Source organism: Hippoglossus stenolepis, chromosome 15, assembly GCF_022539355.2.
Source record: "Hippoglossus stenolepis isolate QCI-W04-F060 chromosome 15, HSTE1.2, whole genome shotgun sequence".
Lineage (NCBI taxonomy): Eukaryota > Metazoa > Chordata > Actinopteri > Pleuronectiformes > Pleuronectidae > Hippoglossus > Hippoglossus stenolepis.
In genome coordinates, this window is record NC_061497.1 from 7,590,016 (window position 1) to 7,616,589 (window position 26,574).

General features: G+C 40.5%; 1 protein-coding gene across 2 annotated transcripts in view; it reads right to left on the bottom strand.

The window, feature by feature from the left end:
* Positions 1-24,271, bottom strand: part of nlgn2b (neuroligin 2b) — a 63,319-nt gene extending 39,048 nt beyond the window's left edge. Inside the window, exons 1-2 of one of the 2 annotated variants that reach the window (XM_035179257.2) lie at positions 24,000-24,271; positions 23,355-23,899 (exon numbers count right to left, since the gene is read on the bottom strand). The gene's annotated coding sequence lies outside the window, so the exon portion shown is untranslated. Of the gene's footprint in view, positions 1-23,354 lie in introns of both variants that reach the window. The other variant, XM_047343672.1, reaches the window with a different exon arrangement.
* Positions 24,272-26,574: the final 2,303 nt, after the last annotated feature.

Below are 26,574 nucleotides of genomic sequence, written 5' to 3' on the forward strand. Positions count from 1 at the left end.
ATCTATAAGTGAAATATAAGATTTACAAATGTGCACATGTAAAGCAGTTTCAACAAAATCAATAAATAGTAATATTTTATGAACAAAGTTTCAACTTAAACCTGACATGCACGGATCAGCTTACACATGTGGGTGAGACTCTTTTTCTGCTCAGATTCACAAATGCATGCTGCGTTTAGGTACTGGTGGAAAACTAAGGTGTCTGAGCTTTTGGTGAATTTGTGTGTAATTTCAAAGTGGGAAAGATAGCGACCATTCTGAGTTCATTTTCTCTCCATATAGAGTTTTTCTTGACATATCAAACAAGTGCTATAAAGGTCCAGGGTGTTCATAATGATGTTTTCACTAGTGTATAATCACCTGAAACTCATTGTGTTTTTATTACCTTTAAATGAGCCCTATAATCTACATAGAGAGAGGATCCTCTTCCACGGAGCTTGCCATGCTGCACAGCCACGTTTCTACAGTAGCCCAGAATGGACAAACTAAAAACGAGCGTTTTTTAACGTTACACCCCCACCGCAGGTTTGCCCTTCATGCTTGGAAGGGGAGGGGGGTATTCAGTTGGCTGCAATCTGAAACCTCACCACTAGATATCACTAAATCCCTAACATTTAACCTTAAGAAAAAACAATTAAACAACCAAAAACTGAGAAAAAATGCATCTTGAAAACCCAATGTGGAAGCTGTTCAGTGTGCATTGTGGATGGTATCATCTCAAATCTGAACACATTCCATCCACAGACTATTGAAACATGATAAGATCAAGACGCACTGAAACACACAACCACACACATATCAATAATTATACAATATAAACTATACAGATACTGTCTAAATCCTGCATGTCCTTGTAGTTTAGACTACACAACAGCTGCTGTCACTTTATAGCTCACATCTGCTATATTCGCATACACAGTGTGATTTTAAAACAGGTGTCTGTGTTTGTAATGTGTTGGTAAATATGACTGAACATACAGCACAAGCCCAGAGTTAGAGCACATTCAATATGCACAGTAGTTCCTGGGATGCATGCATGTCCATCAGGACATGATGGACATGATGACCATTAGGTATGGTCAAGTGTCTACAGCCTGTCACATTGTTTTCTGTACAAACCCCCCACCCCCCCGACTGCATGAGCAGCATTCACACACACATGCACACATGTGTAAAATCTAATGAGGCATCAGATGTTGCATACGAGCAGAGACTCGACCGTGAGCACAAATTGGTCTGTTCTCAACCTCTCACATGTGACTGGCAAACGGTGCTAGCTTAACAATCCTAACATCTGTTTCCGTTAACCATCCGTGAGCTGAACTGGCATTGATCGTGCATCTCCAGCACATAAAGTGGGACAAATTGAAAAAAAAAAAAACACATCGCCAGGTTGATATGAGTCTGTTTTCTGTTTTGTTTTATATAATAGGTAGTCCTGTCAGATGGAGCTGTTGGCGGAGGTAATGACTCTCTGCCAGTGGGACACCTTTGTGAGCACGTTTAAATGGGATGGTCGGAGTGGTTTGAGGAAAATGCTTGTCCTGGGATTTTATATTGCTTTGTTTCCACTGTGAGTGTTAAAACTACATGCACTACTTCAGCTGTCAAGCCGCTCTCCTCCACTAGTCAACATCTGTGGATGACAAGCAGCTTAGCAAGCCAGAAACAGAGTGCTGAGTTTTTGACTAAACTTGCTTGTCTGCGATCTACTGTCACTGACGGAGAAAAAAGGGATCTCTCAGTACTGAAATGAAACTAAGCTCTGGTGGCTGTATATGTTGTATTCCCTTAAATCATGTATAGACACAATATTCCATTCCTATATCCTTTGATATCTAAGGGGAAAGACTACATCCCTTTTGTAATTTAGGGTTATTTTGCAAGTAAATCCACATTATTTTATTGTCCCATATTGTGGGTATTATTATTTTCTCTGAACCGACATATGCTACAGGTGTCTTCCCTTTGTTTTAGCTGTTTGTGGAAATAAATGATGTGGCAGCACAGCGTGTCACCCCTTAATTGGAATAATCTGGTCATACCTTCTACGACCAGAGTCCGGGGGACAACCTGACAAAGTGGCCGACTTTATTGATTCCTTTGCTACTGATGGTGAAGCAATTAACAATCTGAAAAGCTCAGAGGCACTGAGTACTTCCTTAGTAATAAAGTCCCTACATTTTATTAAAGGAGCTGAAAAAGAACCCTTTCTCTTGTTCCACATCAGCACATCACTTATGCTAAGCTAACTCAGTTTGTCAGTGCTACCCAAGGGGTTCTTGCTCAGGTCACACTTCCATTCCTCAGCAGCAGGAGGATTATTCTGTCAAAAGAAAGTGTTCAACATGTTGGGAATCAAAGCAAAATGTACAAGACAATAACACCACTCTTATGTGTGTATGGTAAATGTTCTGCCAGCTAACTTAGCTTACCACACAGACTGGAAACAGGAGGGAACAGCTAGCCTAATGTCTATCAGGGGGACATATACTCGTACCAACATGTTTGGTATGGGCCTTTCGGCACGCACGTGTACGGAACGAATGCAGCTACTGCTCATGCAGAACTTTTTGTGTTCGTGGAACTCAATTTGAAACTCTGTGTTTCCCCAAGTGCAGTGCATACCCAGCTCCCCATTAAATTTAAGCAACTTCTTGCTAACAATTCAGGCCATAAAATGTGACGCAGTTTTCTGTCAGAACCCGACCGTGAGAAAACTAACCGAGCCAACCCACTATTTTGTGTCCGAACTCGACCTAAGTTTTGTATTTCCTGTTTTTGCTGTACCTCAAAACAGAAGTACAATCCAGAACTGTGATTTGTGTGTACTATTACATCCCTAGTAAATACGAGGGCTAAAAATATTCTAGATAGGCATTCACTTGTGATTTGGCCCTGACCACTCAGCTTGATGTAAGAGTAAGACATTAATACAGTAGGGAGGGAATGATTCCTCTTGCAGGTACAATAACAACGGCTTATACCATTTTGGTTAAAACAGATATTCTGAGACATTAATGTGCAGCTAAGATGAATATGTTGTCTCTTTTCACCCTAGACATTGAAGCTGTCCAGAATCTGCCCCGATTGGACAGACTGCACACTGGGTGATGTAGGAATAGGGGATGAGGGGAGAAAGGGCTGACACTCTTGCAAAGTGCAGTATTATATCAGAATCCATTTACTCAAAAGCCACCACTAGAAAAATCTGACATCGTCTCTCCATTGTGATCTGTAGCAACTGTATGAAGTTGGGAGGATGCTGAGGTAACAGGGGCTAGGCGTCATCTAGTGTTTGGCAAACTAGTTCAATTTTAAAATGGAGTACTGAGAGGGCTGTTACAGCCTATTCCTGTCAATCAGAATCCCGTTTGATTCATTTGCTTATAGACTCATCATCTAGTTTTAGCTCACATCTTATGAATATATTAGGTAAAAATAATGTCACTTAAAATGTACTTTAATTACATAAAACAGTTTAGCCCCTGCAACTTTTTTTTGTCTTCAACTATGTGACATGTTACATAATGAAGACTGAAGCCTCTAAAGACAAGGGACAGGCAGCAGACGGTAATAGGCAGAGATCTGGCAGACTTTATGTCAATCGAGCTTTAAACCACATTAGGATTATATAAATAGGATCAATGTGGAACCTTCTGAGATGATACATGTTGTAATGTTTTTTTTTCCAAGATATTAGTGTCCATAGAAATTGTAAGGCACGATAAAGTGTAACTATTCATGCAGTGAGCTATCACCCATGTAACTTCTTGATAAAAAAATCATATAATGTGTGTATTGTAATAGGTCTTTTTTCTACTACTATACTACTACTCTAAGTACATTTTTCATGTGTCTGTACTTTACTGATGTAGATTTTTCTTTAGGTACATTTCTTGTTTACTCCACTACATATATCAGAAAATATCTCTACTTTCTACTCCACTACATTTTTACAAAGCATTGGTATTATTTTGTCTTTGATCCGTAAGTACAGTGTCACTAGGTCTGGGTGACAGACACATACTGAATATACTTCATGTGAAATCCTTTACGTACATTTATTTAAATTACATCTCGTTTCCCAGACGCTCATTCTTGATTTCTTATTAAATCCCTCCGCAAAATATCACAAATATCCAAATACATGTTAATCTGCGTGGGAAAATAAACATTTCAGCTTGGAAGTTCTTGTCACAGTGTTAATTTCATGATGACCCCATAATTGTGGAGAACCGCCGCATTGCTAGTGCTGAAGAGGGCTGCGAGCCTCATCTCACAATTTATTCTATTTACCATAAGCTCTCCAGACACCAAAAGCAGCTCAATCAGATACCACAGCCGCTCCATCTGCCACCGCTTCCCCCATCCTCATCACACTGCAGCCCAAAAGAATGTGGGAATATCCACAAGGAAGTAACACTTTCCACATAATATAATTGCAGTTAACCCAAGAAGTGACTGCGAACACCTCAGCTCAGCGGAACGGATCCTGCGTGAGCGGCGGAGGCCAACCTCAATTTAAAACATAGGTCAAAAACAGCTAAATGTCATTACTGCATATTTCTTGATTGCACTGCTCCGTGACTGCAGCCCAGTAATTAACAATCTGAAAATACCTAGTGAGAAAAGAAATCACGTGTTTGAGTAGAGGTCAATAAACGTGTCCATAGTGAAGCATCAATGCATGTTAGTGAAGCAGCAGCAGCAGCGGGGATCATAAAGCAGCAGGCAGTGGGAGCAGATAGGAGACGTTGAGACAAAAGGCCCTCTGTCAGTGCTGGACCAGAAAATCAATATGTTGCTGTTGGTCACCACTGTTCTCTCTGCTTAACACCTGTACATCACATGGAAAACCCTTTATCTTACAATGCTCCACACCAGCACGCAAACGGAGGAGGATGTGTCGACAGCTACTGGCCAGACACCCTTGGTATGGGTGAACGCCGCCGCCTCTAGGGGGCTGTTACTTTTTATTTATCTGCCTTGTCTGTGTGTTTGGTAACTGTGAGCGGGAGGATGTGTCATAATGAAGCAAAGGCAGTGTGCACAATCTGGTGACACACTAATTAGCGATTATCTAGGTGAAATGCTAGCTGTGTTAGCGTGTGCATAGGTGTCTCTGGGCAATGCACACAGTTTGAGGGAGCAGTCTGACAGCTGCTTTGCCCCGAGCCTAAAGCTAATTTAAGAAGAGAATGGCCCACTGAATTAAACAGAAATGGCAGCTTAGCCATATTAACATGACTGCCCATCCTCGCGGATGTTCTGCTAAATGTGGAAAGCAAAATAATAATAATAATAATAAAAATAATGATGCCGATGATCATCTTTGTTGAGCGAGGAAAAAAGGGAAAGGTGGTTTCAAAGATGAAGACAACACATAAAAGTGTGTCTAGAGGGGTGCAATTTAAAAAGGAGATTTACAGGATAACACAGAATTAACTAGCTTCAATCCTCAGGCGGGCACGTACGACGCTAAGCCCCCCCCAGCAAAACTGCAATCAGCTTTATTCTTGACTCGAGACTGAAGGAGAGTCAAAAGAGCCCGAGGAGCTCAGGCTGACAGGAAACTCACAAGTCTGAATGTAGCTACGGGCCAGATGTTGCTTTAGCCTACTTGAAATATGATCATTGAAAAGTGACGACACCATAACCAGAGTTTGCACAAAATATCGCACGTCGCGCTTCAGCCTTCTCTAGTTTGAAGGAGCTACACCGGTGCATTGGTTGACAGCTCAGTGGTTCCCAGTGTATCCCATTTGTCTGAGGGCTGTCAAGTAATGCACTGTCACTGCGCGCCTCATGTTCTGGACGTGGGTGTGTTATGAACATTTTGAAAGTCTGACTAATTCATTACTGGCCCTGACAGCCACATCCATCTGACCAGCAAAAACCCCTTCCTGTATTTGAAGAAAGGACGTGTAGGAAGTTTGATGGAATAAAATGCCTTAAAATAAACGTGACAGGCTGCTATTCACAAGGACATTACAACATTGGCACAAGGAAAAATATCCCAAACATAGTGTTGCGGAAAGGACTTTGCTGTTCAGTCAGTAACCCTACGGTATGACAACCTGTTCAGGGTGCACCCCACTTCTTGCTCAAAGTCAGCTGGGATTGGTTCTAGCCCCCCGAGACCCTCAAAAGGATAAGCGGAATAGATAAAGGAAGGGCAGATGTTAAGTTAGTACTTGCTATTAGAATTTTAAGCAGAACTTGAAATGTTATAGTTTTAAACACTAGGTAGTTTTTACAACTGAAAATAACAGATTCAAAATAATTTTGAAGAAAACGAAGAGGACATTGTTGGAGGAAACAAAGAAGAGGAAAATAGAAAATAACAGAGTAAGAAATCTAACAAGAGTGTATATCAGAGGATATTTCACTCGTTGGCGAGAAGAGGCCAAAGGATGAAGGACAGATATTGACCTTGCGTTGTTCTTATTGGTCGATAAATCAAATTTTTTCTCGTTTGCTATGTCTCGTGCTGTTCTGTTTGCTTGCATTAGGCTGTGTAAATTAAGTTGTCGACATTCTAGTTTGCCAAGTAAATCTATTTCGATAGAGGTTTAGCAAGTTAGCCAAACAAGCCTTTGGATAAAATCTCTATCTTGTCAAATGTGGCTTATTGGCTTCGGACATTGCCAGTTTCTTCTCCGTCAGCTTGCCAACAAATGCTTGTGTGCATAGCTGTGTGCACAGGGAGGCTCAGACTGCAACTCGTAATTACGACAGTGAGTTACGCATCCCACCTGTAGGGGGAGCCAGATTATCGTAAAGAGCAAATTTTGCAATGTGAAGCTTCAAGTCAAATCCAAGCAAAATAAAATTAACATTATGGTTTAGTCAAAGTAATCCACCTCGTCGCATGTTGCTAATGGTATTTTGCAAATGGAATTCGTAATCGAACAATTAGATAATTGAAATTAAATGAAAGACAACAACTTTCAGCCAAAAACAACCATATTTACCGGCAGCAGCAAACAAATGTTTTGTTGTTGAAATCAAGACGTGATGTTTTCTGTTTTTAAAAGGCATATCTCAACATGATCAGTGTTAAATTAAGTTATTTCTTGTTCTATATGTATATATGAAATCTTTGCTCCACTGAGGAGGGACTAGAGTAGTGAGGTTTTAAACACTTTTTTTCCCCAATTTTGACATATGTTTGGGTTAAGGTTAACTCGTATCTGTTAGTTTGCATTTAACTCATCCATGTGTCTTTTTTTGGTGGCTGCATGTTCGTACTGCTCACGGCAAAACCGAGGGAGGGGAAAACGTGCATGGTTGTGAAAGCGGAAGAAAAAAGCCAAACATGTGAGTTCAAAAGAGGCCACGAGAAGAGGATGGCTTTAAAGAGGGCACGCAGCAGCACGAAGCGATGACAGGGAACAGAGGGAACATAACCGTCATGGCTAAAATAGAGGCAGGTGAAGGCAACAGGGGTGACATGCATGGTTAAGTGGTTTGCTTAATGTCAAGTTACGGCTCATCCTCTAATCCTCTTTCTCAAAGCTCCGCCATACTGGCAGTTTGTGAAAATGGCCTGGCAGCTGAAGATGAAACCTGATGGAAATCTCGTAAAAATCTATGTATGTGTGATTAGACCATAACATGTTCATGGAATTACAGTAAACACTAACGCTGCCAAGATATGCATATACATCAAGGTCCTTATTGCTAGCGTGACTGCATGACAGCGAAACATTATTCTTTGATATTTAAGATGAAATAAAAACACTTTTATCGACATCTTCACATCTTGTTTGTTTCACGGGCTTTCACCTTCTGTCTGGGCTTCAGTAAGTGCTCAGTTGGTTTAAGGTCTGACTGAGGTTTGGCCCCAGAAAACTCCTTGGCTGCATTTTCTTTATGCTCACGATCGATGTCCTGCTGCATCCTCCTCAATTCGGTCTGTATATGTTTAGCAATGAGATGAGAGCCACTTCCTTTCTCTGAAGCTGAAACACAGCACTTTCACCTCACAACCACTGCTTCATTTCACACCAAATGTGCTGGAGTGGAATCAAATCATGTCACCGTCCCAATATTTTTCCGACTGTGCTGTACATATTTTTTTTTAAACAACCGTTCTGCCTTCGAGTTTCCCCTCGCGACTAATTCCAAACCAATTCGATTTCTGTCGTGTCGGAAGAGAAGCAGCACGGATGTTTACTGTGATTTTATAAGCCACGCTCTAAAAAGAAAAAAGATCTTTTCTTTTCCAGGAGGCAATCATCTTGACTTATCTGAACAAGTACAGTATGTCCTTTTTATATTTTTAATATTTCTTTATTCACTGCTGGGATTTATTGGCTTTATTCAATAACCTGCCGTTTGGATGATGGTGAACTAATTTGTGAAGTTTTATAAAGCCGAGAAAATGACTGGTTATAGAACTTATGTCAAACGACAGTAAATATATTATATATATTTTGTACTGAAAGGGTAAAAGTAAATGTTTGGTTCCTCACATCTCCTGCCAGGGGTGCATTACTTAATGAGGCTATTCTCAGTCAATTCATCATCAGCATTGAGTTTAGGAGCCACTGACAGCCCTACACGACAGTGGGGACATTAATGTCTGCATAAACGGCCCTGTGTACTAATGAAGACATTAATCCAGTTGTTGTGTTTGTCATATTAACACTGGTCTCTCACCACCTCATCACCTGCAGCCTGTAAATAGCCAAGATATATTGTCAAAATCCAGCTTCACTTCAACTAACATTGGCCATCTTTGATAATCTGTACTACAGAGCAGGTTATCTGCTATCTCAGTTAACTCTGGATTTCCTTATCCAGCAATGAGCTTGTTCATGTGGCAGAGGCGGAGTCTTTGATTACGAGCGACATTGTCAAAACCGTAAATTAAGTTCTCAATATAATAGGAGAAGAAATGCTGATGGCTGCCGGTAGAGTCGGTGAAAGCAACATCCAAAAGTAAAAATCAACAATTTGACACATAAATGAGGATCACATAACTAGAGAGAAAAACAGTGGATAGACATTTTGATCTGTGAAGTGTTAGTCAACAAAGCAGATGGATTTAATAATGTTATGACTGAGTATTTCAGTTCTTTGTCTGAGGATGAAAAAACTATTATAAAGATGTGAAAGAAGTTAAAGTGACTGTTTCGGCCGCACAACAGTGTGTTGATTTTATAAAATAAAATACAGCAGACTTTAGTTTATATTTCTCATCCCAGCTCTTGGTTTTCTTCACTTACAAATGTTCTTGAGTCAATGATAAAAAGGTAAGTAGTTGTCACAAAATGTCTTGAATTTTTGGTGTCAAATTCTTCTCCGTGTATACTGCCCCCAGTTCGTGGGTGAAATCACTTTTTAGATATTTAATAATTGAGCTATCAATCAAAACAAACACACGTCATGCTAGTTGTGCTGTGATTTCACCAAAGTGTGAGTGCTTGGGGATTTTGTTCTTTACTTCATCCTTTGCGTAAACAGATCATTAGCATCCGCTTACTTTTGGTTGTTGTCAAAATGTGTTGCAATCAGGCGTTTTGTTATACCTGCTGTCCCCACGCTCCCCGGTGGAAACTGCAATATGCTTTAAGGAGCATCCTGAGTCAGTGTGGGGCTAAGAGACACATGTCAGCCACACCTGCTCCATTCTTACATAAGATCACGTGAGCACAAAGAAAAATACTGGGCTGGAAAGAGCACACATGGTTGACATTGTACACACACATTGGCATAAAAATACCCATTGTTACACAAGTGTGCAGTCAGTTTGGGGGATAGGGGAGAGCAGCTGCAGCCTGGATACTGCACCACTGGTGGCAGATAGCGGCTGCGCTAGAGAAGCGCTGTGAGATTTCAGATGAAGTGAAGTGCAACAGAAAGGTGGGAATGTGGAGTTATATTAGTGTTGATATATATAGAGATGAAATGAGGCAGTGGATGTATCTGTTAAGGTGCATGGAAGAGGTAAAGGCCTGGTCACAGCAGTAAAGAGATAAATTATCGAACAAACATAATCGCAGTGGGAAACTCAATCAATACAAATTTCTCGCGACAGGTTAAACTTTGGTGAACTTGACGCATTACTTGTACATCAAGCGTCGGCAAGCCGCCCTGACAGAGCTGACCTTTGGAGCGAGCAGAGAAATAAAGAGTCCAAAATGGAGGACGCCATCATAGCTGTGTCCCCTTCGTCTTGTTTTTACTTAACCTCCTGTGATGGAGCATTTACGCCTCTACAACAGAGGTATGCTTTAGGGACGGCTACGAGTACAAATAGGTAGACATGATGTTGTTGTCGATTTAGTGACAGAGCTAACAAGGTCAGAAAGCTCGTACCCACCATCTAGTAAAACATTTTATTGAATGAATGATGTAGTCCAGAGAAGCTTGGATTTTTTTCAAATGTCTGCTTTTATTTCATAGTCATTTTATGAGACAGTAGTGTTATCAACCCCCCTCCAGCCTTCATATGTGTTTCCATTGCATGCCGTACATTTTGCAGCACTTTTTTTGTTGCACAATTATAGCTGGCACTGTAACATCACAATTTCATAACTCTGCAGGGGGCTTTTAATTTGAAACAATCAATACAGGAATTGGTGACACCTGGCAGAGGTACGAGGGAGTGAGAGAAATAAGAGAAAAATAAATAAAACGGCAGATTCAACTAACTTTAAGATAGATAGATATTTATTACCACTTAAAATTCACTCCAACTGCCACTGTTACCATGGCGGCCACACCAGTTGGTCCCTATTGGTCACTATAGTCATTACCTCATCACTCTCAAGCAGGATAAACAAAGCCTTTTTTAAGTCTTTGTTGAATAATAACTTATCCTTTTTTATCATGATGATATTGCATGTGAATATTGAATGTGTGTCTGGTTTATACAAGCTTTAATCAAAATGGAATGTTATATTACAAATGGACAATTTATAAAAAGATAAATAAAAAAATTACCCATCGACTTTATTACTTTTTAATGTCAGGGTTGCAGAGCCGGAAGGATTTGGATGTTTTTCACTGATAAATAATATATGTTCTTTACATAGACATATACAGATAATTGAATAAAGACTTTCTTTAGTTATTCTTTGTTGAATGCTCTAAAAATAAGATCTTCCAGGACCAAATGAAAATCTATGACACCTTTAGAATTAGAAGTATCATCACATTATTGGAAGATGTTGTCTATATAAGTCCTATCTGTTTTCCAGTCCTATTTTAGGGAGTAAACTACAAAACAGATCAGAACAGGAAATACCTCAGTGTAAATTCTGTGATTTATAACTAAGTCAAATGTTTTAATTGTCCAGTATATTACACAGCATGCATGAGAGCATTACACCGAGCTCCACTGGACTGAAAACATTGTGAGAGGAAGTGGAAAGCTAAGCATTAAGGACTTAAGCTTTTGGTTCTGCAGATACTAGAAGTTACTTTTGAAATCATAAAACCAACACGTAATAGTCCTTCATTTTCTTACTGGACGCTCGTCCTTCTTTAAGTTACTGGCATTTTTTGGGGTTTGCATGCTTTTGTTTGTTTGTTTAGTTGGTGTCATTCCCTGCTGCTGAAACCTGGTTCCCAAACTGCCGGTTGTAATGTGCTGTAGTCCAGTCGTGTTCTGAGTATCCAAACACATGAATAATTAAAATGTTTCAGAGAGGCCAGGATAACATGCATATAGTGTTTTTCATCTTTTGCAACACACCACTATATTTTTCCTCTGAAAATAAACCAGAGGGCTCTTTACGTGTAAATGCAGTTACTCCTGCAACATCGACAGGAGATCCCAGAGAGTAGCCATCTAGAAGGACATTCAGAGAGTGGATACTTCCGCCAAGGCTAATGCATCTCGCCATGTTAAAGAAAGTGAAAAAAGAAATCCTGGATATGCCCATTTATCCAGATCTTCTCCAGAAATTGATTGGGTTCTTCCTTGGGTCACACCCCACACCTCCACAAAACGTAATGGAGATCAGTTCAGTCAATTTTTAGAAATTCTGCTGACTGACTGACTGACTGACTGACTGACTTGGGAAGGCAGGCATGTTGGTTAGTGAGGTTAGTGACAGACAGGTACACCACACTCCTTACTGTTTAAGGTTAACATTTTCAACACTATTCAATGTGTTCCAACAAAAATTACCAATCTATATAAATGTTATTTTCTATTGGTAGTTGCAGAGTCCACCTTTCCTGCACTGGATTCAGCTACTGCACTGGATTCGGCTGCCTACACAGGGATTTACAGGAAATGATGCAGAATATATTCCAGAGCATTATTATTTCACTGATAACAACCTTACTGTTTACTGTACACACTTGCTACCATATTAGAGTTGTATGAAGTCAATGATAAAGCAAATGGACTGGCTTTTATTCTGAAGAAGTCACAGGAAACGCAAAGCACCTCTCACAAACACCACTCGTTCACCTAAGGGGAGTCCAAAACGTTTTATTTTTGGCGTTTCCAGACAGTGGATCAGTTTTAAATATTGCAGGAGCAGCCATGCAAAGTGAGCTGTTAGATAAAGCTGTCAGAAAAGCTGCAGGAGACAGGCCACACACCTCCACCTTCTCTTAGAGGTAACCGCCACTACGCAACTAACTGAAGTCTTTAAACTATTTAAACGTCTTTATTTATTAGGTTGCAGTGTAAGCAGTTTAACCATGATGTAGTTGCTCTGTACTAATATTGTAAAAATGAGAGTTAGAAAAGAATTTGGAATGTGAGGAAAAAATCAACCTTCACTGAGGATAATCCCCTGCAGAAATAATCCAATATTGATGGTCCTGCAGAATCATTAACATTAAGAATGTTTTATGTGTATTTTCAGAATATATGTGAGTAATGATGAAATAGATCATGCTTTATTACACTTACACTGGGTATACAGGTCCAATCCCTATTAAATAGTGTGTCTACAGACATAATAAATGCCCTTTTATATTTATATACTTGGCTCAAAACAAGGAAGGCACTGTTGTCAGTTTTTTGGTGATCTAGATGTACATCATTGCAGATGCAGACAGTTTTTTAAACAGACGATCAACTCGGCCCAACAGTCCCATTAAGAAACCACATTTAAATTCACTAGATCCAGATTTGTAGTATTTGGATCAGCACCAAATTGCACACGCTCATAAATATCAGTATGTCGGGTTTTTTTATTGTATCAAGATCCATGAATTATTTACAGAGAAACCCTATCTCGCAAAGCTAAAGGAAAAAATAATATTGGATCTGCCCACTGATCTGAATCTGCACCAAAATGTAATGGCTTCTTCCCTGACCCATAACGCATCCGTCCACCAAATTTCATGACAATGCGTCCTGTAGTTTTTGCATAAACGTGCTTACAGACAAACCAACAAATAAATGGACAGGAGCGAAAAAACCTCTTTGGCGGAGGCAATTAAAAAGTGAAACCTTTAAAAGTCAAATCCATATGTTTGGTGGATAATAGGTGATTTATCTTTGACCACAGAGAGTCATAACAATGTGTAATACAATCATGTCATGCAGCTGGTCCTATACAATGCTTGTTTGCGGAGATGATGGGAAAGCAGCCCGAGAGTTCAGCCACACAATCTGAAACATAAGCCTCCTTTATTGTCTCACACTGGGGAGAGTTTTGACTGGAGCTCATCATTCATCTGAGTAAATACGTACAAGTTCACTTTCCTCATGCTAATCAAGCTGCCGCAAACAAAGAGAAAAAAAAAAAAACCTGCTGCTGAAATTTAAACGTTGCCTAAAGAAGACTGTCACGCTCGGTGGAAAGCGTACCTTGACAGATGGGCTGGCCCCACTGATGATGTGTAAGTTAGCATAAGTAGAGCACGGAGACCCGCTGCATGTGATGTAACTTTTATATAAACCACACAAGTGAACAGTAGTAAAGCAAATTCTGTTTAGTTTTATGAAAAACATTGACGACAACATCTTAATTGCAGATAAAGCAGGTAGGATGACAAAGCTCTGCACACAACGTCCAGTACACAAACAATAAAAAAGTGACCGTATATTGTAGAACTCTTTGAGGAGGACTCACTAATGACAAGGAATAATTCTGTAGTAGCTTCAGAGCATCAATACAGGACAAGCAAACAGCCCATTCAAACAGGCAGGTTAAGAAAGGATGTTCAGTTTCCTGTTTTCATTGCCTTTATAAGCCAATACAGAAAAAGTACATTTAGACACAATGCAGCCTCATTAAACCTGATTACTCAAGATAACCCAAAGTACTACAGTACTAGTGCAACAATGGCTAAACAATTGTCAGTATTGTCGTATTGGTTTAGGGAGAGACCTGGAATCCTGTGTGCCATCAGCTGATCACTATCAGACGACTCTTACAATCACCTATCAGATTGAAACAAGGTAATTAGGTGGTCTTGATAATCTGACAAGCTCACACTCTCTCACTCCTGTGATTATTCATGTCACTGCCTCTGCCACCACACAGAAGCAGCCATGCTCGGATTTGTCCTTTGAATGAAAGACAATTTTCCTCCCACAGCATCTGGAAATCAATTTACATTAAATTGTTCTGAATGCTCAAATATAAGTGTCTTTCTACAACCTGACATTTTGCAAGAACACAGTATAGTGTGGTGACCACGGTGTAGTCTCTTGATCTTCACCAAGCTCAAGTGTTTTGTCGTTGGATATACTGTAAAGTACAAACGTAGGGTTCTATATAGTTGCCTTTATGCTAGGTATTGAAATATTGCAGTTTATGAAAAGCAGGCATAACATAAATCAAATTAAGACCTCTTGTTATATTCAAGTAACAAACAGCCATTATTCATGAGAAATAACATTCAGCCTGGTGACAGAAATTATGCAACAAAGAACTCGATTCTAATGGTTAAAATGTGCTGGCAAATTATCTCGGGTATCAAATTAAACTTTGGTAAACTTTGACGTGCAAATTTGTGCCACTGACCAATAGCGAGTCACTGTGTCAGTGACAATCTTTGAGCAAACTTCGAATCAAAGAGCCCAAAATGGAAAGTACAATCTTTGCCGGAAAAATACACTTTAAGGTAACCTGCTCTTTTGAAGTATAAATTATATGCAGAAAGGTACACAGGGTTCCTGCAGGTTTCAATAATTCAAATTTGAGAATTTTAAAGACTACAACAAATAAAATGTAAGACCTACTGTATGTCAAGTACAACAGATATGAAGGAACATGGGAGGAGTCCCAGAATTACTTATACTTCCCTATATTTGAAGATAAGGTGAAGTAGCCAAGAAGAGAACAACTCTCTAGTCACCACATTATCTTGCACAATCCACCCAGAGACAGTAGGTTTCTGTCTCCTTACCCACAGCCAAGCCGAGTACTGCGATAAATTCTAACCAGGGTGTTAGTAGGCAATTATCAGCTCCACTTTGGTCTTGTTTGCAGTTCAATTACTGTGTAAATATCTGTATCCTTGAGAAGGGACAATACACACTGAGATATTACAAACTACACATGCATCTTAATTGGAAGTAGCAAAAAATGGAAATTGACAGAAAGTTCTACCAAAATATATTTAAGACCAAATCTGTAATGTTTTCATGTATTTAAAACTTTTTTAGGGCTAGAGTTGATATTTTTCATTTTTAGACTTTTTAAGACCCCCGTGGAAACCCTGATTAAGACAGGGGTTGTTATACAAAAACATCCATTAGCTTTCCATGCCATTAGCGACCGAGCTAATGTCAGTTACAAAGATATGACAACAACATGGCATTATTTCCAAAGAGGACTCGATGAGCCTGTATTTTATGGATATCTGTGATGTCAATGTAACCCCCTCAACCTGATGCACCCACCCAGTTGCCACATCTACCTTAGCACTAAAACAGCCCCACTGCTTATAAAACATTATCAAATAATCACTGTAATTTAAATGATGTGGAATTGCATGTTTCTGGGTATAAGCTGAGCCACATCTGCAACTAGCAGATCTTCATCAAGGCTAAACAACATAAACCAGACTTCAGAGAAAAAACATACAAATGTATAATAAATAATTTGGATCTGCCCCATAACGTAATGAGCTCATCCCTCACTCCTGCCTCATCCCTCCAACACGTTAAATGCAAATCGGTTCAGTACTTTTTGTTTGATGCTGCAGACACATCAACAGACACAGGTGAAAAGATAAACTCCTTGGTGGAGATGATTATGATTTTGTTATGCAAAAGGAAATGGATTTTTTTTAAACAGGTCACAGGAAATGTTGTACATTCGCTGCAATGAACGTGCAAGAGGAACATTTCTTTATTTTTAGATGATATGGGATGATGTTTTCTCCCTCATGTTATTGTAAAAGGTAAATCAATGTTAATTTGTATTCAAGCTGCTGGAGCTAACTTTTATTTACCTCCCCTTTCTCCCGCAGCCTACTGATTGTGAAAACTACAGACCAATCTTTTTGCTCTGCTGACAAACATTAAGGTTTTCTGCCTTGAAACTGAGTTCTCGACCTTTTGAGAACATAGTAATCATCAGTACAGGCCTTTTTGTTACTAATTTGGTCTGAACTCAGCGGAGGGGTCTTTTGTTGGAACAAACATGGGTATTTTTGAATTAACAAGGGCAGACAATAAGGGTCCACTGAGATGACTAACCCTGGGCCCTGAATCACCGGAGCATCAACAGCACAGCACCATGGTTTAGGATTGATACGATCCACTGAACCTCTGACTGGAAGGAGTTTAGAAAACAAAAAATGGCCAAATGTTCAAGCATACGAGCGGCACATCAGCAGAGTGTGTTTCCATGACTTTGTCGAGATCAACAGAAATCGCAGACTAAAGCCGGCACGTGTCATTTAACCCACTGACTGCAGTAATGCATCAAACAGGAGACAGCATTGTTAAAATTATCTCGCAATTTCATTTGGAAGAGAAAAAAACTAATTACAGAAGCCTTGTGGGATGCCTGGTTTTTGCACGGGGCTCACACAGGGCAGTCGCTTGAATGTTTAATTAAAGGTCAAGTACAGTCCGCTTTGATATGTGGCGCCGCAAGAAACACAGGTCCTCACAACAATGTTCTGTATCTTTTTTTTTTTTTTAAACCGCTCAGTTTACCACGTTTATAGCAAATCCATACCTCAACCTCTTTCTGTCACTTGGGACAGACAATAAAGTGTGCCTATCTCAATGTGTTCATCCAGGAGCTGACAGAGATTCTGAGGTGGCTTTAACCCATTTAGACCTGATGCAACATACTGGTATGCGTGTATATAAAATTTTACGATTATATATTCTGAGCACGGTCACCGATACTCGAATGCGAAGCGAATATCATGGGAATATCGAGATGGAAAATATAGTCTGCTTGTTTTTCACCACTCTTAGCCTGCTAAAGAAATGTTTAAAGTTGCGTGTCAATGGCTGAAAACCAAAGCGAGGGGAGCAATATTGAAGCAGATTACATAATTGCATCGATGAAAACAACAATGACAATAACAATGAAGATTCAGACCAAGACGGTGGTGCCTGCTGACCTGCTGACCAATGCTCAGTCGGTAAAAGACATGAGAGAAGTAGGGGATCTCTGTGAATTTGCCAGATATATTTACTATTTTTAAATATTCTTTAGGGAAAAGGCAATAAGCAATACAAATTTAATCAGATTCCTTTTTCAGGAAACCCACAGGTTTTATTTGGTTGTTTTCAAACAATGCTTAGGTTTTAGAGTACTTTTTTATTTGGCCCCTTAAGTGTCAACGGGTTAAAAGGGTGTTGCTGTACTGTCAGTAAAAGGTAAGTTTATATAATCCTCAGTGGCATGTCTTTGCACCTTTACACAGATTTTTATTCAATGTTCATTAAAGACTAAACGTCCACCATATTGAGTGAAAAAACACTCTTCACAGCTTTGTCTTAAAATGTCTTTTGGCCGCTAAATTTGTCTTTGGTAGCTACACTGGGTTTCCACAAAGCATTGAGTGCACTGCCGAGCACATACTCCAATGTTCTTTCCACTTAAAGCGACAGTTTACTTCTGCACTGGAGGGACAGAGTGGGTGGAGGGGGGGGTGGGGACGTGGGTATTAACATTTCCGAGAGCACCATATCTCAAAATTTGCTCTGGCATCGAAGTTCCTCACTTTATCTCAAGGCAATGAAACGTGCATTAGCCAACTTCATACTGCAGCATTAACTGGCTATCATATTCCCATCTGAAGATGCAGAAACTAAGGCGTTTAACTCATAGCAAATGGGGCTGCCATTCCAGAACAGTATATCAAGTAGGCCCCGACTGCCCGTGCGTAACTCATGTCAACGCTGCCCGCACCTTTATAAAGAGCGCCAGCTGCCTAATGCCTGCACCGTGTCAGGAGCAAGGTGAATTATGATCATCCTCGTCAATGATACACTAACACCGCTCGAAGGAAACAATTCTATTTTTTTTTCTCCGAGATGCCATGTTTGACAGCCCAAACAAATATCGGAGAATGGACTGTTACGGCTGCTGAATGGATCATATCTGGTGAATTGAACTTTGCAATTCACGAAAAGGTCACGTGGGCTGTTTTAATGGGCTCACACCTCAGCTGCTAATAAAAGAAACATTATATTTCCAGATATTTGAATGGGGTTTGGTGTGATATTCCTCCCCAGACTGAACGAGACGGGGACGGCACTCACCCCGGCTTATCTCCTGGATGACTGTTATGTGATATTGTTCAAAGGAGGTTACACAAGATGGTTACCATGGCATTTGCACAGGCGTTTCTCCAGCTTTACTTTGCTCGCGGATAATAGGTCAGGTCGAGCTATTCTCCTGCTTTTCTCCTCCTTGGTTGTGACGTGACTAAGAGCTGGGTCATTTTAACCTCCCTTTTCTCTGACTTGACATCTTCACACAGAAATCAACATCTCCTCCACCTCTTCCATTATAGCGGCTTCACCACTAATCCGGCATGCAGCCAATGTTTCACGTGAAGATGCCATGGCTTGCTGAGAAAGCTCATGTGAGGACCAGAAATATGGGATGGATTTTGATCCTGTTTTGGGCAAATGATAATCTAATGTTTCAGCCGTTCCGTATGTGCCTTGCATATCTCTAGATATCTTTGAGTAAACAGGCGACCAATGCTCTGTCACTGCAGTGGATGGAAATCATCAATGAAGTGACATTGTCTATCACAATGAACACGTTCACAGCAACGAGCGCATTTACAACAGTCACAATGACAACTAATTCTCCAGTTCAGGTTCTGTGTACTGAGTCGAGCTTCACCGAACTTTGAATAAAAGAGGTGAGCAGCTCTTTGTGCAGCAGCAGTGGAGCAGCTTCATGGTTCTGTGGACTCAGTCCTGCAGCATCTCTTTACCTGCCAAGGCTCAACTACTGCAGGTCACTTCAACTGTTTCAGAAAGAACGCTGCATCCAGCATCACCACGGACCAATCAAACAGCCGTTCCAGACACACAGGTTAGAACAGACACTTATTCTTAAAACAAAACATGGTTGAATGGGAAAATCTAAAGCAACAAGTGATTTTTCGTTCCATAAATGTGCAGCTTCCCATGGTAATAGGTGCCTTGCAGCAGTGACACGACAGGTTACATCCGTCCTAATATCAAACCTCTATGTCCAACAGAAATCCCAGATCCCAGAATTGTTCCTGATACATCTCAAAAGACTCCCAAGTCCAAGTCTCAAACTGCAAAATTGGTAAGTGCACAAGGGCTCTTTTGTGGACCTTCTGGACCCGTGATACACACTTTCTGTAAGTGCACAATCTGCAGACTCCCCTCGGGACTGACCCACAATTCAGTGTTGTGACATAAAAAAAATAAAAAACAGGATTGACAGGGAAACCCCAGAGGCAGCCTTGTTTTTTTTAGTTTTTTTTTAAATAGAACGAGGATCAGATACCTCTGCTCTGAGTGCCACATAGTGCAATACCATACTTTATAAATCTATTTGGAGCTCTTTAAATTCTATGGAGTCCAACGCTTCGGTCATGGAGTGGACACTGAGATTTTGTCTGTATTATATTGAATGACTTCAGTCGGAACATTTCTAACTGTGATGAACTCTAAGGTGTTCACTGTAAAGATCGACATCCTTAAAAACAAGTCTTCACCAGCGATACCTGCAAAGATTAAGTTTGGCCAGGAACAGAAAATCTCTCCAGCCTCCAGTGAGGCACAGCCTGGATCTGCTGTTTGTACATTAACTTCCTCAAAGCGAAGGTTCTTTGAATGCAACTGATATGAGAATGTACAAGTATCACGCAATTGCACTTCCAATCGGTGAATGCGTCTTTGTTAGACAGCCACCTGTTTATGAATTTTTAATATTACTGCTCGATACAGAATGTAATGTTTTTGGAATGAGGAGTTTGTTTTAACGAAAAAAAAAATAAAGTGACCAAACAGCAAATTGTAATTAAGTATAAATTATGGAAATTGAAATAAAACACAAGCTGATGTAAAACAAGTAGCAGGCACAGCAGGAGTAAAATAAAGTAATTGCAGCTAGCTTTAACAAATCACTGCATATTTTAAGTTTCTTATGCAACTTTCTCCACAATTTTGATTTCTTAAACCCAATAAAACACATGAATACCATCCGAACCCAAATAAAAACAGAGACACTTTAAATTCCTGATAATGTCTCGTCTCTGATGGACATAGAACTAAATTAAGGAACAAATGACACCTCTGTTAACCATAAGTTACCATCTAAATTTCTTGCAGCACATATATGGCTGTAGCATTCAGCCTATGCTCATAGAGCGTGCAACGAGCTGCAGTTCAGGGAGCTAAACACGTTGATTCTGTGCAACAGCAAATTTTTTTTTTAACATTTGGAAATGTTGATTCATCTAAGCAGCAGTGCAGCATCAAAGAGCAAAGGGAAACTGTGATATATATATATATAATCACCTGTTATTTTGAGCCCTTGTTAGCAGCAGGAAGACATGTCGCAAATCAAAGTCTAAATGAGGAATTCAGGTATATTATTTGTTTTTCTGGCCTAACAGTCTATTCCCAAATATCTTTAACCCAAAACGTAACCATCCATAAAACTTGTCTGTGACCCTACGATGGCAAAGTACAATTATTAAACTTTAAAATATCAAGCCTTAGTTACATTTCTTTGTCATAATGGTTTGATAATGACATCTTATTATCAATTATTGTCAATTTTTAAACGTATACATATCGGCTGAGATATCAGTATCAGAGAGTTTTACTTCCTCACATCAGTATGTGCCTCAGCCTTCAAAAATCCATATTGGTTGGGCTCCACTTTTGAACGCTGGGCCTTGGTGATGGATATAAGCACTGATATGTGACAAAGTTGCTCTCTCTCAAAAAACAGCTGTATGGATGACACAACAGCTGGACATCAGGCCTGTTCCCCTTTAAGAAAGCTCAACGTCCATGTGTGAGAGAATATCTCAGCCAACACTCTTGGCCACTTCACCTTCCTCGCTCACATATTACCCAAACATACTTCATTAAACATTAAGACTCCACTTCTTTTTTGTTCTGGACTCTGGGTCTACACTTCGCGTCGTCATCCAATCCATTAAGCAGCCGCTCTTTCTATTTTTTTCTTACACAACATTTATCTTTTCTATTTTTGCTCTGGACAAAATTGGTCGCAGTGGAATTAACTTTATCGACCCTTTACTGACGGGTTTTGGATGCAGAAATCTGCGAATGGTAGCAATCGCAGCGTATTTCCCTATATAGTTAGAAAAACTGTTTTAACAGGCAAAACCCATGTATCAACAGGTTTGGTTGATTATATAAAGTGTTTTATGATATATTCGGTGTCCCGAAAGACCATCTGTATATTCAATTTGCCACCAAAGCCTCCAGGCCCACTCACTGTTGAATGCAAGAAATGCAACAGAGACACAAAATGGAGCATGGTCAAAGAAAATTCCAGAAATAGAATATTCAAAATTATCACAGAGGGAATAAGGGTTTTTTAAATTTTTAAACGCTCCCAGGAAACATTTTATTTTGAGATTCTCTTTATATTTTTTGCACATTTTTAGTACTGGGTCTCCATTCTTTGCTCTTCAATATGCGCCGTGTCTTTTCTCTTGGATGCAAAGACAAAATTTGGTTTAAAAGACGTTTGGAAGCCCATAGAAATCCTCCATGTCTTCAGCCATATTCTGTTCGGTTTGTGTAACTGTCCAAATGCCAGTAACCAAGCTGACGTGAGGCCGGCCTTTGAAGGCAATCAAAGCAATTCCAACAGTACACGGACAAGAGTCATACTTCTTCTTCCACAAATTCTGCAAACAAAGTCTACAAAAAAACACTTTATTGGTTTTCTGATGGATTTTAAATGTCACTCCTCTGTGGCTACAGGCACCATATATATATATATATATCCGCGTGGATAAAAAACACACACATCTATTCCCTAAAAATGAAAATATACCATTTCTCATCCCTGACCTGTCAGAACAGAGGTCCTGTTGTCTGCCATTAACTGAGCACTGCCCAACCACCGCTGAATATTAATGGAGCCTCCCCTAGATCATCAGTGTGTGCATTTAATTCACAATCCTATCTGCATCTTCTAGGGCACCGACGTGGTGCGTGCGTGTGCATGTGTGCGTGTGTGTGCATACTGTGTGTGTTACTCAGCTGTTGTGGGTTTGTTCATGAGAGAGGACATCTTCTGAGTTTGAGCCCTGACACACACACACACACACACACACACACACACACACACACACACACACACACACACACACACACACACACACACACACACACACACACACACACACACACACACACACACACTGCTTGAGATTAGTTACATTACAGCACAGCAGCGTGTGTCTAATTAAGCAGCCATTAACGCATGTAATAAAGGCTTTATTCAAACAATCTACACCTCCACCAGCACCAGCAGCAGTGAGACAGAAAAAACTGGAGACCCCCACCCACCCCCAAAACGAGAAGAGCAGCCAGTCCCGCTGATTCCAATTAAATCACACGAATGTCATCTCGTCGGCAGCATGGCTCGAATGACAGAATACTGATGCCGAGCGCACAGAGTCGAGCGATCGTGTTAGGATGTGACAGCTTATCAACAGGCAAGGCCAATGGAAGGCTCCCGCTGCAAGGAAGAATAAATACGTGCTATGGCAACAAAGTGCTTTTTTGGAGAATTGACACTCCAAAAAAAATTCCCAATTCTGACAGTGCGTCAAGATGGATAACGTGCGCAATGTGCGAAGTCACCATTGCGCACACATGACACCCGTGATAGACGGGAGAAGGGAGAAAAAAGAAGAAAAAAAAAAAATCTCTGCTCACGTCTGCGGAACATATGGCTTACCTTAAGGGTCTCGATGCAAGGCACCGGAATTATGGTGATGACGAGGATGATGATGGTGATGATGGCCCGTCCATGCGATTCTTCAGCTCCGTCCTCGGTCGGTGTGTCGATGATGATGATGAAGAGGAGCGTCTAACTAGGCCATTTCTTCCCCGATCGCAGTTGTTTCTCGGGAGGGCAGCGCGTCGCGGGGTCTCGCACATCAGCACAGCTTCTCGGCGTCCGTCTTCTCTCTCCGGCTTTTCCCAAAAAAAGCACACCTCATAGTGGCCCCCTCCTCCTCTCATCCCTCTCCGACAACACCCCGCTCTCCTCCTTATCCACAGATGTGTGACTTTTTTTTTTTGTATTCTGGTGTTGAGCCGCAGCGGCGGGAGAAGGAGGAAAGAAAGAAAAAAAGAACGACTCTCAGTGAAACAAATGCGTAACGCTATAGCGTCAAGACTGTGCGCGCTGCTCCGCGAGTCAACGCAGCGATCGGTCCTCTCTCCCCCATTTGTCCATGCTGATAATAATCCACCGTATATATCTGCACCGCCAGAGGCCTTCAACACAAAAACACAACACAACACACACACACACGTTCAACAACAACAGCGGACAGTTGGAGTTAAAGCGTGAAATTTGCGCTGGAAAGACACCCACCGAAATCAGGTGTCCAAATCTGTCTCCTTTACGCGCTTGCGTGGTGCCTCTCTCTGAAAGGTCTCACTGGGTGTCTGATGCTGTGCGCGGAGAACAGAGGCTCGCTCTGTCAAACATCTTCCGTTTAGCCTGCATGGTTTAAGAAAAGCGGGACAAACATGTCAGTGAGGTGCAGGGGTATTATTTTGAAGCCTGATACATGCGCTGGAGGAGAAGGAGAAGAAGAGGAGGAGGAGGAGGAAGATCCCGCCGCCTGTGCTTCAACAGTCTCTCTCTCCCTCTCTCTCTCTCTCGCTCTCTCACCCCCTCTTTCGCTCTCTCTCTCTCTCGCAGGACACAACTTGCAATATTTCAGTCACACAGCTCGTTGTCATGACGAGGAGCTGCGACGCATGAGCCCGTGAACGCGCACCGGATCTGCTGGAAACCGTCATGTAATATAAAAACATGAATGTCTTTGCAGACACAGGGTTTTTGCTTCTAAATGAGGATCTTCACAGTGCTGACGTCAGATAGCTTTTTTAAAGATTTCAATAAAAGCATTTGTGGGCTTCACACATCCATTCCATACATGTTTAACAGATTCACATGTTGTATTTTATATTTGACATTCCCTTTTATTGTTTTCTCAAATCTACCTATTCCCATGAGTTCATGAGTTCTCTCAAGATTCAAAGAAATTCTAAATACGGTGTAATTTCACGATATGCTTCGTACATTATTTGTGCGGCATTTAACTCAATGATTTCAATCATGACAATCGTGATAATAATATGAAACGATTCATTCATTATATGGTTCCCATGATTCCCCATAACGCCCTGTTCAATATGTGTTGATTTACAGGAAAGTTGCTGGAAAAGACCAGGAATACTCTTTCAATTAAACCTGCATTTATCGATTTCACCACTTGGAGGCAGTACACACAAACTGGAAGCCCATCACAGTCATAAGCATTTAAAGGTCTAGTGTGTAAGATTTAGGTGAAAGGGATCTTTTGGCAGAAATTAAATTTATAATAATCCTAATGATGTTTCTACTATGTGTTTCATCTAAAGTGTACGAATTATTGTTTTCTTTAGCTGAGAATGAGCTCTTTATATTTACATCGGGAGCAGAACCCCTCTACGGAGGCCACCATGTTTTTTACAGTAGCCCAGACTGGACAAACTAAACACCTTTTGAGTTTTTATGACAACTGAAGTCTACCACAGGTTCTCTTTCATGTTTGGAAGGGGTGGGTGAGATGAAGGGTATTCAGCTGCAACATGCAACTTCACCACGTAATTCAACACAGTGAACCTTTAAATCGTTGAGGTGAAGTTATGAGCCAACGGTCGCTTATTTCCATGTACAGCCAACACAGAGCATCATTTTTAGTTGGTGTTAAACTTGTGTTTTTGTCCACCTGATAAATGTAAATCTGATAACAATCCTGACTTTAGCTCTGTTCTCAGATATATCAGTCTCTTCTGCTGCTAAATGTCCAACTACAAGTCAACAGATTATCGCCCTGGCCGATATTCAGCATCTTTACAATCACAAGAATTGTTGTTTCCGTTTTATTTATCAACTAATTGAATTAATACATTTTTTTAAAAGTACAGCTCTGTGGTGTCGAGCAATGTCCCAACCACAGCTCCTTATGATTGATTACGCATCATGAGTAATAGCCTATCAACACTGAAGGCTACTGTGTACACAGAGGGACAAGAGAGGGATGTATTTGCAGCCTGGAGCAGCTCCAGCAAGTGAGAAGAGCGGTGAGTCGAAGGTAAGGCGGCAGATAAAAGCCAAAAGTTGCGATAAACATCACAGTCTTCTACGCCAAAGTTTCACCAACACCAAAATCTAATAGACGATTCTATTCATTGATTAAACACCGAGCACAAGAGAGAGCAGGAGAGTGACAATTGCTAACTTGTGAGATAAAGGAAGTATCGGATGAGAAAAGTGTAAACAACTTTGGGATTAGTGAGAGTGTCGCAAAAAGAAGGAGAGGTCTATGAGTGCTTCATAGAACCAGATGCAATGAAATAAATAGGAAAATGATTAGTTGAGACAAAGAGCAACAAATGCAGCCAGTAAATTATACTTAGTGCAGCGCGTCAACACCTGAATGACCACTCACTACTGTTACTTCAAAGAAATTAATTAGGCTGCTCTATTAGGCTGAAGAAAAATACAAAGCAAGTCAGAAAGAACGTTGACAAAATTAAAGCACATCTTTAGGCTGCATTGAAATAATGAATATATGCTGTTTCTGTATGAACTGCACCAAAAGCAATCAGTCCATTCCAGTCATGCCCTTAACACTAGTAGTTCATCGAGAAATCCCAACTGATGTAGTCCAATACAACAGTCCTGCGATAAACCTTCTCATTGAAGAATATAATCTTCAGTTTTTATTACCTCCGCCAAGGAGGATTACGCAAAAACTACTCAACTGATTTAGCAATGTGAGATTTCATCATTTTCCTTGACTTCTCAGAGAATAATTCATGGATCTTGATGGAAAAAAATTAGACATATTTAGGGGACTGATATTTATGAGTGTGTGCAATTTGGTGCAGAT